General features: G+C 35.7%; 1 pseudogene; it reads left to right on the forward strand.

Moving 5' to 3' along the window:
- The first annotated feature begins 6,868 nt into the window (after positions 1-6,868).
- LOC124513753 (60S ribosomal protein L35a-like) lies at positions 6,869-7,199 on the forward strand (annotated as a pseudogene).
- Positions 7,200-12,458: the final 5,259 nt, after the last annotated feature.

Below are 12,458 nucleotides of genomic sequence, written 5' to 3' on the forward strand. Positions count from 1 at the left end.
CTCTACCAGTTATTGATTGTGTCTCTTGAGCAAGTTATTTAACTTTTTAATGCCTCAATTTAGTTATTTAAAAATTAGGGTAATAATTAGAATACCTGCCTCATAAGGTTGTCGTGCAGATTTAATTTTTTTTTAATGTTCACTTATTTTTGAGAGAGAGACAGAGTGTGAGTGGGGAGGGGCAGAGAGAGAGGGAGACACAGAATCTGAGGTAGGCTCCAGGCTCTGAGCTGTCAGCACAGAGCCTGACGCGGGGCTCAAACTCACAGACCACAAGATCATGACCTGAGCTGAAGTCAGACACCTAACCAACTGAGCCACTCAGGTGCCCTGATTGTTGCACAGATTAAAGAAGATTAATATAGACAGAGCACTTACAACACTTCTTGGTATGTTCTTGCTATTACATTTTTAGAACCAGTACAAAATAATGCAAAATGTTAAAAAAAAATGTAATGCTTATAATTTATGTGAAAGTAATTTGGAAACTATAAACATAATAAAACTAAAAGTTTTAATTTATATATTTCAATAGTTATGGATTAAAGTTTAAGACAATGGAATGCTAGAGACATCTAAATAATCTGCCAATGACACAAATGCTATCTCATGAAAATGCAGATCTCAATGAAACATGTTCCTAAACATCCTTGGTAAAATTTATGAACAGAGAGGACAAAAGAAAAAATAGAAAGTGATACAATATCCAGAGTTTAAAAAAAAACTTTTCTCTAGAGGACTAAAGGTCATCTGGGATCAGATATCTCATAAGCAGCAGTTGAAGACAATTTTAACCTATGTATTGAGTTCTAAAGAAAAAAAAAATTCCCTATCTAGAAATCTATACTACATACTATTTGATCATTGTACTAGACAGGCAATTAGAGCTTTTTAGATATTGTTATATTGTCTTCAGGACTGTGATATTACAGATAAACCTAGGGCCAGCTTTCTTTTTTTTTAGATTATCTTTATTATTTTTTCCTTTCCAGATGCCTGCAGCACTTTAAAATTATCCTTATAATGTAAGAATTTAACCACAATATATTTGGGTATGGGTTTCTTTTCAGTATTTTTGTGTGGAAGTTATTAAGATGTCTCAAAGTATGTACACGGGTATTTCTTCAATTCAGGAAAGTTGTCTTCCACTATATTTTGTATTATAATTTCTGTTATATTTGTTCCTCAGATATACCAATTATTCATAGGCTAGATCTCTATTTTTTCCATAGATACCATTTTCCCTCTCATATTCATCCTTTTTCCTTTCCTTGGGGCTCTAGTAAAACTTCCTAAATTTTTATCCCACATTACTAATTTGATATTCTACATTATATTTCTTCTTCTTAATAACTCAAATATGCATTTTAAATTTCCTGATCTTCTATTACATTTTTAGTTTATTGATATTCTTCTTTATCTTGCTCATCTCCCTTTTCACCTACTTTATTGCCTGTATATCTCAGAATGTTGCCCATATGACTTTGTGCTTTTGTACCTCCAAAGTATTTTTCCCCCACTATGTTTAGTATGTCAAAGAATTATAAGATATTTTTTTCTGGATCTTGGAGGAACTCAATTGCTGTGATATTAACTTTTGAATTTTATGTTCCATTCCCCTGTTTTCTCTGAATTTTTGGGAGCCCATATGCTGAGATTTTTCTCTTTACTCATTTTCAAATGAAGCAAGTTCTCTTCAAACAAAATATTTGGCAATAGAACCAATGGGTTGTTTGCCTTTGGTCTCAGTCTTTGCCAACTCAAAGAATGGCTGAATAGCTCTTTTGATCCATATTTAGAGGAGAAGTTAATGTCCACATATTTTAGCCCCATTTTCTGTGTCTCAGCTGTCATGTGCTTAACATAGTTTTGCTTTAATTCGGTAGCTTTTCTCCACATGCAACCTTGTTCCATAATGTACTATGAAAATTTACAATGTCCAGGACCTAGCTATAGTGGTTTATTTGTGGGCTTCACATGTTCCTAGAATAAATTATGCTACTACCAATTGCCTATCCAGTCATATTTCTGGGAGTTGCTATATCTCAATGAACATAGAAAGATGGATAGCATATAAAGAAGCACCTTCACAGTAGAGATATGGTTGTCTACAGTTCTGGTTAGTATAGATCTTGGGACTCTGAGCTATGGGCTATGGTGTAGAATTACATACTCTCATCTATATAACCCCCTAGTCATCTTACTTTCATGAAACAAACTTTTGCTAGTTTCTTAGTCTAGTCTCATTACCACAGATACTGACATTTTCTCTTTGTTTTGTTTGTTTTTATTTTTAGCTCTGTGTGTTCTTATCATTTTCTGTGGATTCATTATATTTTTACAGCAAGTTGGGAAAGACTTCATCAGGGGCTAAAACCCATATATATTTTAAGCCAGAAATTGCCCATCAATTATTCAATATAGCATATGTTACAGATGGACAAAAGAGTTAGACAGAAATGATGCAAATTAATCATCACTACCGGGGAAAATATCTCAATGCTCTACTATTGGTTGTTTAATAGTTTCATCATCTTTTTAGATTGATGGACTATCACACATACAAAAATGACTACCTTGATCTGAGTAGTCCTAGAGCAAAAATCTAGCTTAGAAAACCTACTTACTACCATTGTTTCAAGTGATGTGAATATCTCATTTTACTAACATAAAATATAAAATATATAATTGGAGTTAATTTGCTTAACTTATGAAGGCTATAGTAAGGATTCAAGTGTAACTTTATACTATTAATAAGCAGCTTATAAATTCATACTTGACCATGACAACTTAAAAGTATTAGAGTACATTAAAAATATGCCCCCTGCATCATGCATAAGAGTTTGGTTGACCAAAAACCTCAAATACTCTCTGCTTACATTAACTGCCTTTTCCATACCATACCTAGAAAAGAATATCACTTTACTATCTTTTGTAGGCCTCATACTCACCATATCAGCTGCTAAATCCAAGTTGGCATCCTCATCAGAAGGGAGTAGACTCCTTTAGTGCCTTCCTTGTGCTTTGTGTTAGTAGCCAAAAGCTCTTTTGCTTTGCCCAAATTGTCAAGTCCATCTGCCAGTAGCCTCTCAGCTCATTATGCCATCTGCTAGGCACTGACCTGTATCACTCCCCTTGGTCCAGATGCCACATTGTATGTGTCTGGCATCTCAAAATATTCCCTACTGTTTCACATTCTTCCAGAATATAGAGAAATGACTCAACCTGACATTTGAAATCTAGCTACAGCTGGAGCAAAAAGAACTGGTATTTTACTCTGTGAAGCATTCCAACTATTCAATGCAATAAGTATTTTCTCAAAATAGCAGTGGAGTGTTTCACTGTAGAATAAGATAGTTGGGATTTTTTTCTAGGAAATACTGACTGAATGGGAGGCGAATATTCATGTATATCCAATGACTTTCCTGAGTAAACATGAAAGCAATTTTGAAAGGGGTATATGTTTAAAGGCTTTAAGTTAAAATTTAGCCTTCTAAAATGCAGTGTTAACATTACTGGGAGACATCACAGAGTAGAAAAGGAAACACAGGCTTTGTGGTAGGAGGGCAATGTTGGGCTCTCAGCTCTCTCTTACTAGTTCAAGGATCTTGGGCAGTGTGTTTAATCTTTCTGAGTTTTAATTTATTCATCTGCAAAATGGAAACAGAAACTTACCTCACAGGATTGCTAAGAGAATTAACTAAAGCTATGTACCCTAATACAGTATGTTAATTTAAAATATTTTTAATGTTTATTTTTGACAGAGAGACAGAGTGATAGTGGGGGAGGGGCAGAGAGAGAGGGAGAACTGAATCTGAAGCAGGATCCAGGCTCTGAGCTGTCCGCACAGATCTCGATGCAGGGCTCAAACTTACAATCTGTAAGATCATGACCTGAATTGAAGTTGGACGCCTAACCAACTGAGCCACCCAGGTGCCCCTAAATAGATATCCATTTTGAGCACTTACTAGGAATATGGGACAGTGCTAAGTGATTTATACACATTTTGAGTTTGTTGGTTTTCCCTCTTGCTTTACTTTTATATTTGATTTTTACTGTATTCTTTATTTAAAAAATTTTTTTAACCTTTATTCATTTTTGAGAGACAGAGACAGAGCGCAAGTGGGGGAGGAGCAGAGAGAGAGGGAGGCACAGAATCCGAAGCAGGCTCCAGACTCTGAGCTTTCAGCACAGAGCCTAACGTAGGGCTCAAACCCACAAACTGCAAGATCATGACCTGAGCCGAAGTCAGATGCTTAACTGACTGAGCCACCCACGCGCCACCAGTATGTTAATTTTAAAATACTTAAAGTCACTCAGTTACTACTTGGTAGGTTTTTAGAGAGGCTCAACACTAAAAAAGTTACTGCCCTTACCTAAGTGACTAACTCCTGGAGAGTAACTTAGATGCTGCAGAAAGAGCCCCCTACAGTACAAAATGAGTTTTGAGTACCCTTTCATTTTTCATATTGAGTTCTGGTATTTCATTGGAGGTTAGGCAATAAAGTACAATGATATTACAACACCATAAAACACTCTATATATTGAAAGAAGTCTGTTTTGTGGATATTTGTATCTCTAGCTGAATTTAAAATTTGCATGCCTTCATTTTTGATGGGTGAGGTATTAAAGAAACAGTAAAGTGAATGAGAGGTCATTGGCAGCTGTATCAAAGATAGCAGCAGAAAATTTTAAAATCAAAACACATACACACACACAAGAACACACACACATCTTAAAATGAGAAAGTAAAGAAGAACATTATTTTGAAATACCAACTTATTAAAAAATGGCATTTGTTATCTAAATATCATGAAAAGTAATTCAATGAGGCTGTGACAATCAAATTGTCATCCTGTTATGCCAACATTCACTGACAGTCACTAAATAAAAAGATAAAGGGGCATAAGTCAGCTACTACCATGAAACTCATTGAGATGAAAAAGATGTACAGATTTTTGTTTTTATATTGCAGCAGAGGACCATTTTCCTGATGTGTAAAACAACAATTGTGGCATTTTTATAAAACCATTAGGCAAATAATGGCATATTTTAATAAATTGCATTCTAAACACTCTCCAGCACAAATAAAATGAAAATACATGTCTAAGACCTACACAAAGACCTATACATCTACATATAAATACACATGGAAAGAATATTGCACCCTTTAAGATTTTTAGTTTTCCATTTTATTTGAGCAAAGAAAATATTTAATATAAAATTCAGACCAAATAAGGAGTATTCAACTTAAAATGACCAACACCAACAAATATCTCTCACTGCCTTTGGTCCAATCTACCACAACCAGAATTCTCAAAGATCCTATATTGAAGATGATTCTTAAGAAAATAGAAAACATTCACTTATGAGTAGGAGAGACAGAACAAGAAAAAATAGTAAAAATTTAAGGCTAGTATTTTGTATAGGCCTGGCCTACTTGCAAAAATATCTGTATGTAGTTAACTCCTATCCTATGACTGCTTACATAATTCCTGAAAGTTTTTCTATATCTCCTAGATATATTAAACACTATTATTGACTAGATAAAGTGTATCGCATTCTTAAAATTTCTTAACTCAAAACGATTTCACTAAGGGAATAAAAATACTTTTAAAAGGAGACTTTTTTTGCTATAACTGAGATGTAAAACTGACTGGATAAAGTCACAATGGGGACTGCAGAAGCAGAGGAGAGAATAGGTGATATAGAAGATAAAATTATGGAAAATGATGAAGCTGAAAAGGAGAGAGAAAGAAGGCTATTAGATCATGAAGGGAGACTTAGAGAACTCAGGGTTTCCATAAAGCAAAACAATATCCTTACCATAGGAGACCCAGAAGAAGTGCAGGAAAAAGGAGAAGGTTTGAACAAATTTTAGCTGAGAACTTCCTTAATTTGGGTAAGGAAACAGGTATCCAATCCTAAAAATCAACAGAAATGGGTCTACACCATGACATATCATAGTGAAACTTGCAAAATACAAAGATAAAGAGAAAATTTTGAAAGAAGCTCGGGAAAAAAGGTATTTAACCTGCAATGGCAGACACATAAGTTTAGTAGCAGACCTGTCCACAGAAACATGACAGGCCAGAAGGGAGTGGCCAGAAATATTCAATGGGCTGAATGGGAAAAATATGCAGACAAGAATTCTTTATCCAGCAAGGCTGTAATTCAGAATAGAAGGAGAGATAAAGGGTTTCCCAGAGAAACAAAACTAAAGGAGTTTATGGCCACCAAACCAGCCTTGCAAGAAACTTTAAGGGGCACTCTTTGAGTGGAAGAAAGAAAACAAAAAAAGACCAAAGCAACAAACACTACAAGGGACTAGAGAACATCACCAGAAACACCAACTCTACAAGTAACTCAATGGCACTAAATTCATATCTTTCAATAATCACTCTGAATGTAAATGGACTAAGTGCTCCAATCAAAAGACATAGGATATCAGAATGGATGAAAAAAAAGAAAGAAATAAAATCCATCTCTATGATGCCTACAAAAGACTCATTTTAGACCTAAAGATACCTGCAGATTGAAAGTGAGGGGATGGAAAACCATCTTTCATTATAATGGAGGTCAGAAGAAAGCTGGAGTAGCCATACTTAGACAAACTAGATTTTAAAACAAAGACTATAACAAGAGATGAAGAAGGCATTATATCATAATTAAGGGGTCTATCCATCAAGAAGATCTAACGATTGTAAATATTTATGCCCCCATCTTGGTACACCAAAATATATAAATCGATTAATAACAAACATAAAGAAACTCATTGATAATAATACAATAATAGTAGGGAATTTTGGCCTTTCTCTTTCTGCTATCTTGGAACCTTTGGAGGCCTTCTGGGAACAGGACTCCTGAAATGACAAATATGTCTGGAAGGCTGTGATACAAAGCCATTTTTGCTGGCTATAAACGGGGTCTCTGGAACCAGAGGGAGCACACAGCTCTTCTTAAAATTGAAGGTGTTTATGAAACTGAATTCCATCTAGGCAAGAGATGTACTTATGTGTACAAAGCAAAGAACAACACAGTAACTCCTGGTGGCAAACTGAATAAAACCAGAGTAATCTGGGGAAAAGTAACTCGTGCTCATGGAAACGGTGGCATTGTTCATGCAAAATTCCAAAGCAATTTTCCTGCTAAAGCCATTGGCAACAGAATCTGTGATGCTGTATCTCTCAAGGATTTAAACTAACTGAAAAGTAAATAAATAAAGGTGTGGATTTGTTCTCTTGAGAAAAAATAGTGGGGAATTTTAACACCCCACTTACAGCAATGGAAGATTAGGGCAGACATAAACAATATAGAAACAACAAAAACAACAACAAAAACCCAGTAGAACAGATCGATGAAACTAAGAGATAATTTTTGGAAAGAATAAACAAAATTGATGAAGCCTTAGCCAGGCTTATTAAAAAGAAAAGACAAAGGACCCAATTAGATAAAATCATAAATGAAAGAGGACAGATCATAACTAACAACATAGAAATACAAACAATTACATAAGAATACTATGAAAAATTAAATGCCAACAAACTGGATAATCTGGAAGAAATGGACAAATTCCTACAAACTTACAAATTTCCAAAACTGAAACAGTAATAAAAAGAAAATTTGAACAGGCCCATAACCAGCAAAAATTGAATCAATAATAAAATTCTCCCAAGAAACAAGAGTCCTGGGCCAAATGGCTTCCTAGGGGAATTCTACAAGACATTTAAAGTAGAGTTGACACCTATTCTTCTCAAACTTTTCCAAAAAATAGAAATATAAGAAAAACTTCCAAACTCATTCTAGAAATCCAGGATTACCTTGATTCCAAAACTGAACAAAGACACCTCTATAAAGGAGAATTACAGGCCAATATCTCTGATGAACATGTTTGCAAAAATTCTCAACAAGATACTAGCAAATAGAATTCAACAGTACATTAAAAGAATTATTCACCATGATCAAGTGGGAATTATTCCTGGGCTGCAGGGCTGATCCTAACTAAAAAGGTAAAAGGTCTGTACTCTGAAAACTATAGAACACTTATGAAAGAAATTAAAGAGGACACAAAGAAATGGAAAAGCATTCCATGCTCATGCATTGGAAGAGCAAACCTTGGTAAAATGTCTATACTATCCAAAGCAATCTAGACATTTAATGCAATGCATATCAAAATACCAACAGCATTCTTCACAGAGCTAGAACAAACAATCCTAAAATTTGTATGGAACCACAAAAGACCCTGAATAGTCAAAGTAATCCTGAAAAACAGAAAACTTGGGGCATCACAATTCCAAATTTTAAGCTATACTACAAAGTTGTAGTCATCAAGACAGTATGGGGGTGGGGGTGCCTGGGTGGCTCAGTCAGTTAAGCATCCAACTTCAGCTCAGGTCATGATCTTGCAGTCCATAAGTTCATGTTCTGTGTCGGGCTCTGTGCTGACAGCTTGGAGCCTGAAGCCTGCTACGATTCTCTCTCTCTCTCTCTCTCTCTCTCTCTCTCTCTCAAAAATAAATAAACGTCAAAATTTTTTAAAACAAAATGCAGTATGATACTGGCACAAATACTGACACATAGATCAATGGAACAGAATAGAAATGGACCCACAACTATATGGTCAACTAATGTTTGACAAAGCAGGAAAAAAATATCCAATAGAAAAAAGGTCTCTTCAGGAAATGGTGTTGGGAAAATGACGGCAACGTGCAGAAGAATAAACCTGGACCACTTTCTTACACCACACACAAAAGTAATTTCAAAATGGATGAAAGACCTAAATGTGAAACAGGAAACTATCAAAATTCTAGAGGGGAACGCAGGCAGCAACCTCTGTGACCTCAGTCACACCAACTTCTTACTAGTCATGTCACTTAAGGCAAGGAAAACAAAAGCAAGCATAGACTACTGGGACTTCATTAAGATAAAAAGCTTCTGCACAGCAAAGGAAACAACAAAACTAAAAGGCAGCTAACGGAATGGGAGAAGATAAATGACATATCTGATAAAGGGTTACTATCCAAAATCTATAAACAACTTATCAAACTCAGCACACACACGCACAAAAATCCAGTAAAGAAATGGACAGAAGACATAAATAGACACTTTCCCAAAGAAGACATCCAGATGGCTAACAGATATATGAAAAGATACTCAACATCACTCATCATCAGGCAAATACAAATCAAAACCACAATGATATTCCATCTCACACCTAAATTCCTAAAATTAACAACACTAGACACAAAGATTGTTTATGAGAATACCAAAAAAGGAGAATACTCTTGCACTTTTGATCAGAATTAAAACTGGTGTAGCTACTCTGGAGAATAGTATATAGGTTCCTCAAAAAGTTAAAAATAGAACTACCCTATGATCCAGCAATTGTGCTATTAGGTATTTCCCCAAAGGTTACAACAATACAGATATGAAGGGGTATATGCACCCCAATGTTTATAGCAGCATTATCAACAATATCAAACTATGAAGAGAGCTCTGATATCCATTGACTGATAAATGGAAAAAGAAGATGTGAAGATGTAGTATAGATATATATATTATATTATACATAATGGGATATTACTCAAACATCAAAAATAATGAAATCTTGGCATCTGCAATGTCATGGATGGAGCTAGAATGTATTATGCTAAGCCAAATAAGTCAATCAGAGAAAGACAAATACCATGTTATTTCACTCATGTGAAATTTAAGAAACAAAACTGATGGACATGTGGGAAGGGAGGGAAACAAACCATAAGAGACTCTTAATGATAGAAAACAATCTGAGAGTTGATTAAGGGACATAGGTGGGAGATTAGCTAGACGCATGATAGATATTAAGGAGGGCACTTTTTGTAATGAACACTAAATGTTGTTTGTAAGTGATGAATCACTGAAATATACTCCTGTTGCCAATATTGCACTGTATGTTAACTAACTAAAATTTAATTTTAAAAAGTGAGACATTTTTTAAGGGATGATAGAGTATTGATTAAAACTTTCTTTAACAAGACTTTTGTATTTTTAATCACTTTATAATGTAAATATTCATATTAATGTATATGAATATTACATAAAACTACATTTAATCTCTCCAGAAAACCCTGTTTCTATGTTCTTTTTTTAAATATGAAATTTATTGTCAAATTGGTTTCCATTCAACACCCAGTGCTCATCCCAACAGGTGCCCTCCTCAATGCCCATCACCCTCTTTTCCTCCCTCCCACCCCCCATCAACCCTCAGTTTATTCTCAGTTTTTAAGGTTTCCCTCCTTCCCTCTCTGTAACTTTTTTTCCCCTTCCCCTACCCCATGGTCTTCTGTTAACTTTCTCAGAATCCACATAAGAGTGAAAACATATGGTATCTGTCTTTCTCTGTATGGCTTATTTCACTTAGCATAACACTCTTCAGTTCCATCCACATTGCTACAAAAGGCCAGATTTCATTCTTTCACATTGCCATGTAGTATTCCATTGTATATATAAACCACAACTTCTTTATCTATTCATCAGTTGATGGACATTTAGCTCTTTCCATAATTTGGCTATTGTTGAAAGTGCTGCTTATAAACATTGGGGTACAAGTGCCCCTATGCATCAGCACTCCTGTATCCCTTGGGTAAATTCCTAGGAGTGCTATTGCAGGGTCATAGGGTAGATCTTTTAATTTTTTGAGGAACCTCCACACTGTTTTCCAGAGTGGCTGCACCAATTTGCATTCCCACCAACAGTGCAAGAGGGTTCCCGTTTCTCCACATCCTCTCCAGCATCTATATCCTCCTGATTTATTTATTTTAGCCACTCTGACTGGCGTGAGATGGTACCTCAGTGTGGTTTCGATTTGTATTTCCCTGATGAGGAGTGACATTGAGCATCTTTTCATGTGCCTGTTGGCCATCTGAATGTTTTCTTTTCTTTTTTTTTTCTTTTTTTTAATTTTAACGTTTATTTATTTTTTTGAGGCAGAGAGAGACAGAGCATGAACAGGGGAGGATCAGAGAGAGAGGGAGACACAGAATCTGAAACAGTCTCCAGGCTCTGAGCTGTCAGCACAGAGCCCGATGTGGGGCCTGAACTCACGGACTGCGAGATCATGACCTGAGCCAGAGTCGGACACTTAACCGACTGAGCCACCTAGGTGCCCCTGAATGTCTTCTTTAGAGAAGTGTCTATTCATGTCTTCTGCCCATGTCTTCACTGGATTATTTATTTTTCGGGTGTGGAGTTTGGTGAGTTCTTTATAGATTTTGGATACTAGCCCGTTGTCCAGTATGTCATTTGCAAATATCTTTTCCCATTTCGTCCGTTGGCTTTTAGTTTTGTGGATTTTTTCCTTTTCAGTGCAGAAGCTTTTTATCTTCATGAGGTCCCAATAGTTCATTTTTGCTTTTAATTCCCTTGCCTTTGGATATGTGTCAAGTAAGAAATTGCTACGGCTGAGGTCAGAGAGGTTTTTTTCCTGCTTTCCCCTCTAGGGTTTTGATGGTTTCCTGTCTCACATTCAGGTCCTTTATCCATTTTGAGTTTATTTTTGTGAATGGTGTAAGAAAGTGGTCTAGATTCATTCTTCTGCATGTTGCTGTCCAGTTCTCCCAGCACCATCTGTTAAAGAGACTGTTTTTGTGTATATAAACCACAATTTCTTTATCCATTCATCAGTTGATGGACATTTAGACAAAATGGAATACTACTCAGCAATGAGAAAGATTGAAATATGGCCTGTTGTACCAACGTTGATGGAACTGGAGAGTGTTACACTAAGTGAAATAAGTCATACAGAGAAAGACAAATACCATTGTTTTCACTCTTATGTGGATCTTGAGAAACTTAACAGAAGACCATGGGGGAGGAGAAGGAAAAAAAAAGTTAGAGAGGCAGAGAGCCAAACCATAAGATATTCTTAAAAACTGAGAATAAACTGAGGGTTGATGGGGAGTGGGAGGGAGAGGAGAGTGGGTGATGGGCATTGAGGAGGGCACCTGTTCGGATGAGCACTGGGTGTTGTATGGAAACCAATTTGACAATAAATTTCATATTAAAAACATAAATAAAAAAATAAAATTAAGCAAATACTAAAAAAAAGAGACTTTCTTTTTTCCATTGGATATTCTTTTCTGCTTTGTCAAAGATTAGTTGGCCATACTTTTGTGGGTCCAATACTGGAGTCCCTATTCTATTCCATTGGTCTATGTATCTGTTTTTGTGCCAATACCATGCTGTCTTGATGATTACAGCTTTGTAGTAGAGACTAAAGTCTGGGTTTGTGATGCCTCCCATTTGGTCTTCTTCAAAATTGCTTAGGCTATTCGGGGTCTTTTGTGGTTCCATACAAATTTTAGGATTGCTTGTTCTGGCTTCAAGAACAATGCTGGTGCAATTTTGTTTGGGATTGCACTGAATGTGTAGATTTCTTTGGGTAGTATTGACAGTTTAACAATATTTATTCTTACAATCCA

The sequence above is a fragment of the Lynx rufus genome, unplaced genomic scaffold (assembly GCF_022079265.1).
Source record: "Lynx rufus isolate CCGP_SWC_20201006 ecotype Redwood Valley unplaced genomic scaffold, mLynRuf1.p SCAF_19, whole genome shotgun sequence".
In the NCBI taxonomy this organism is placed as follows: domain Eukaryota; kingdom Metazoa; phylum Chordata; class Mammalia; order Carnivora; family Felidae; genus Lynx; species Lynx rufus.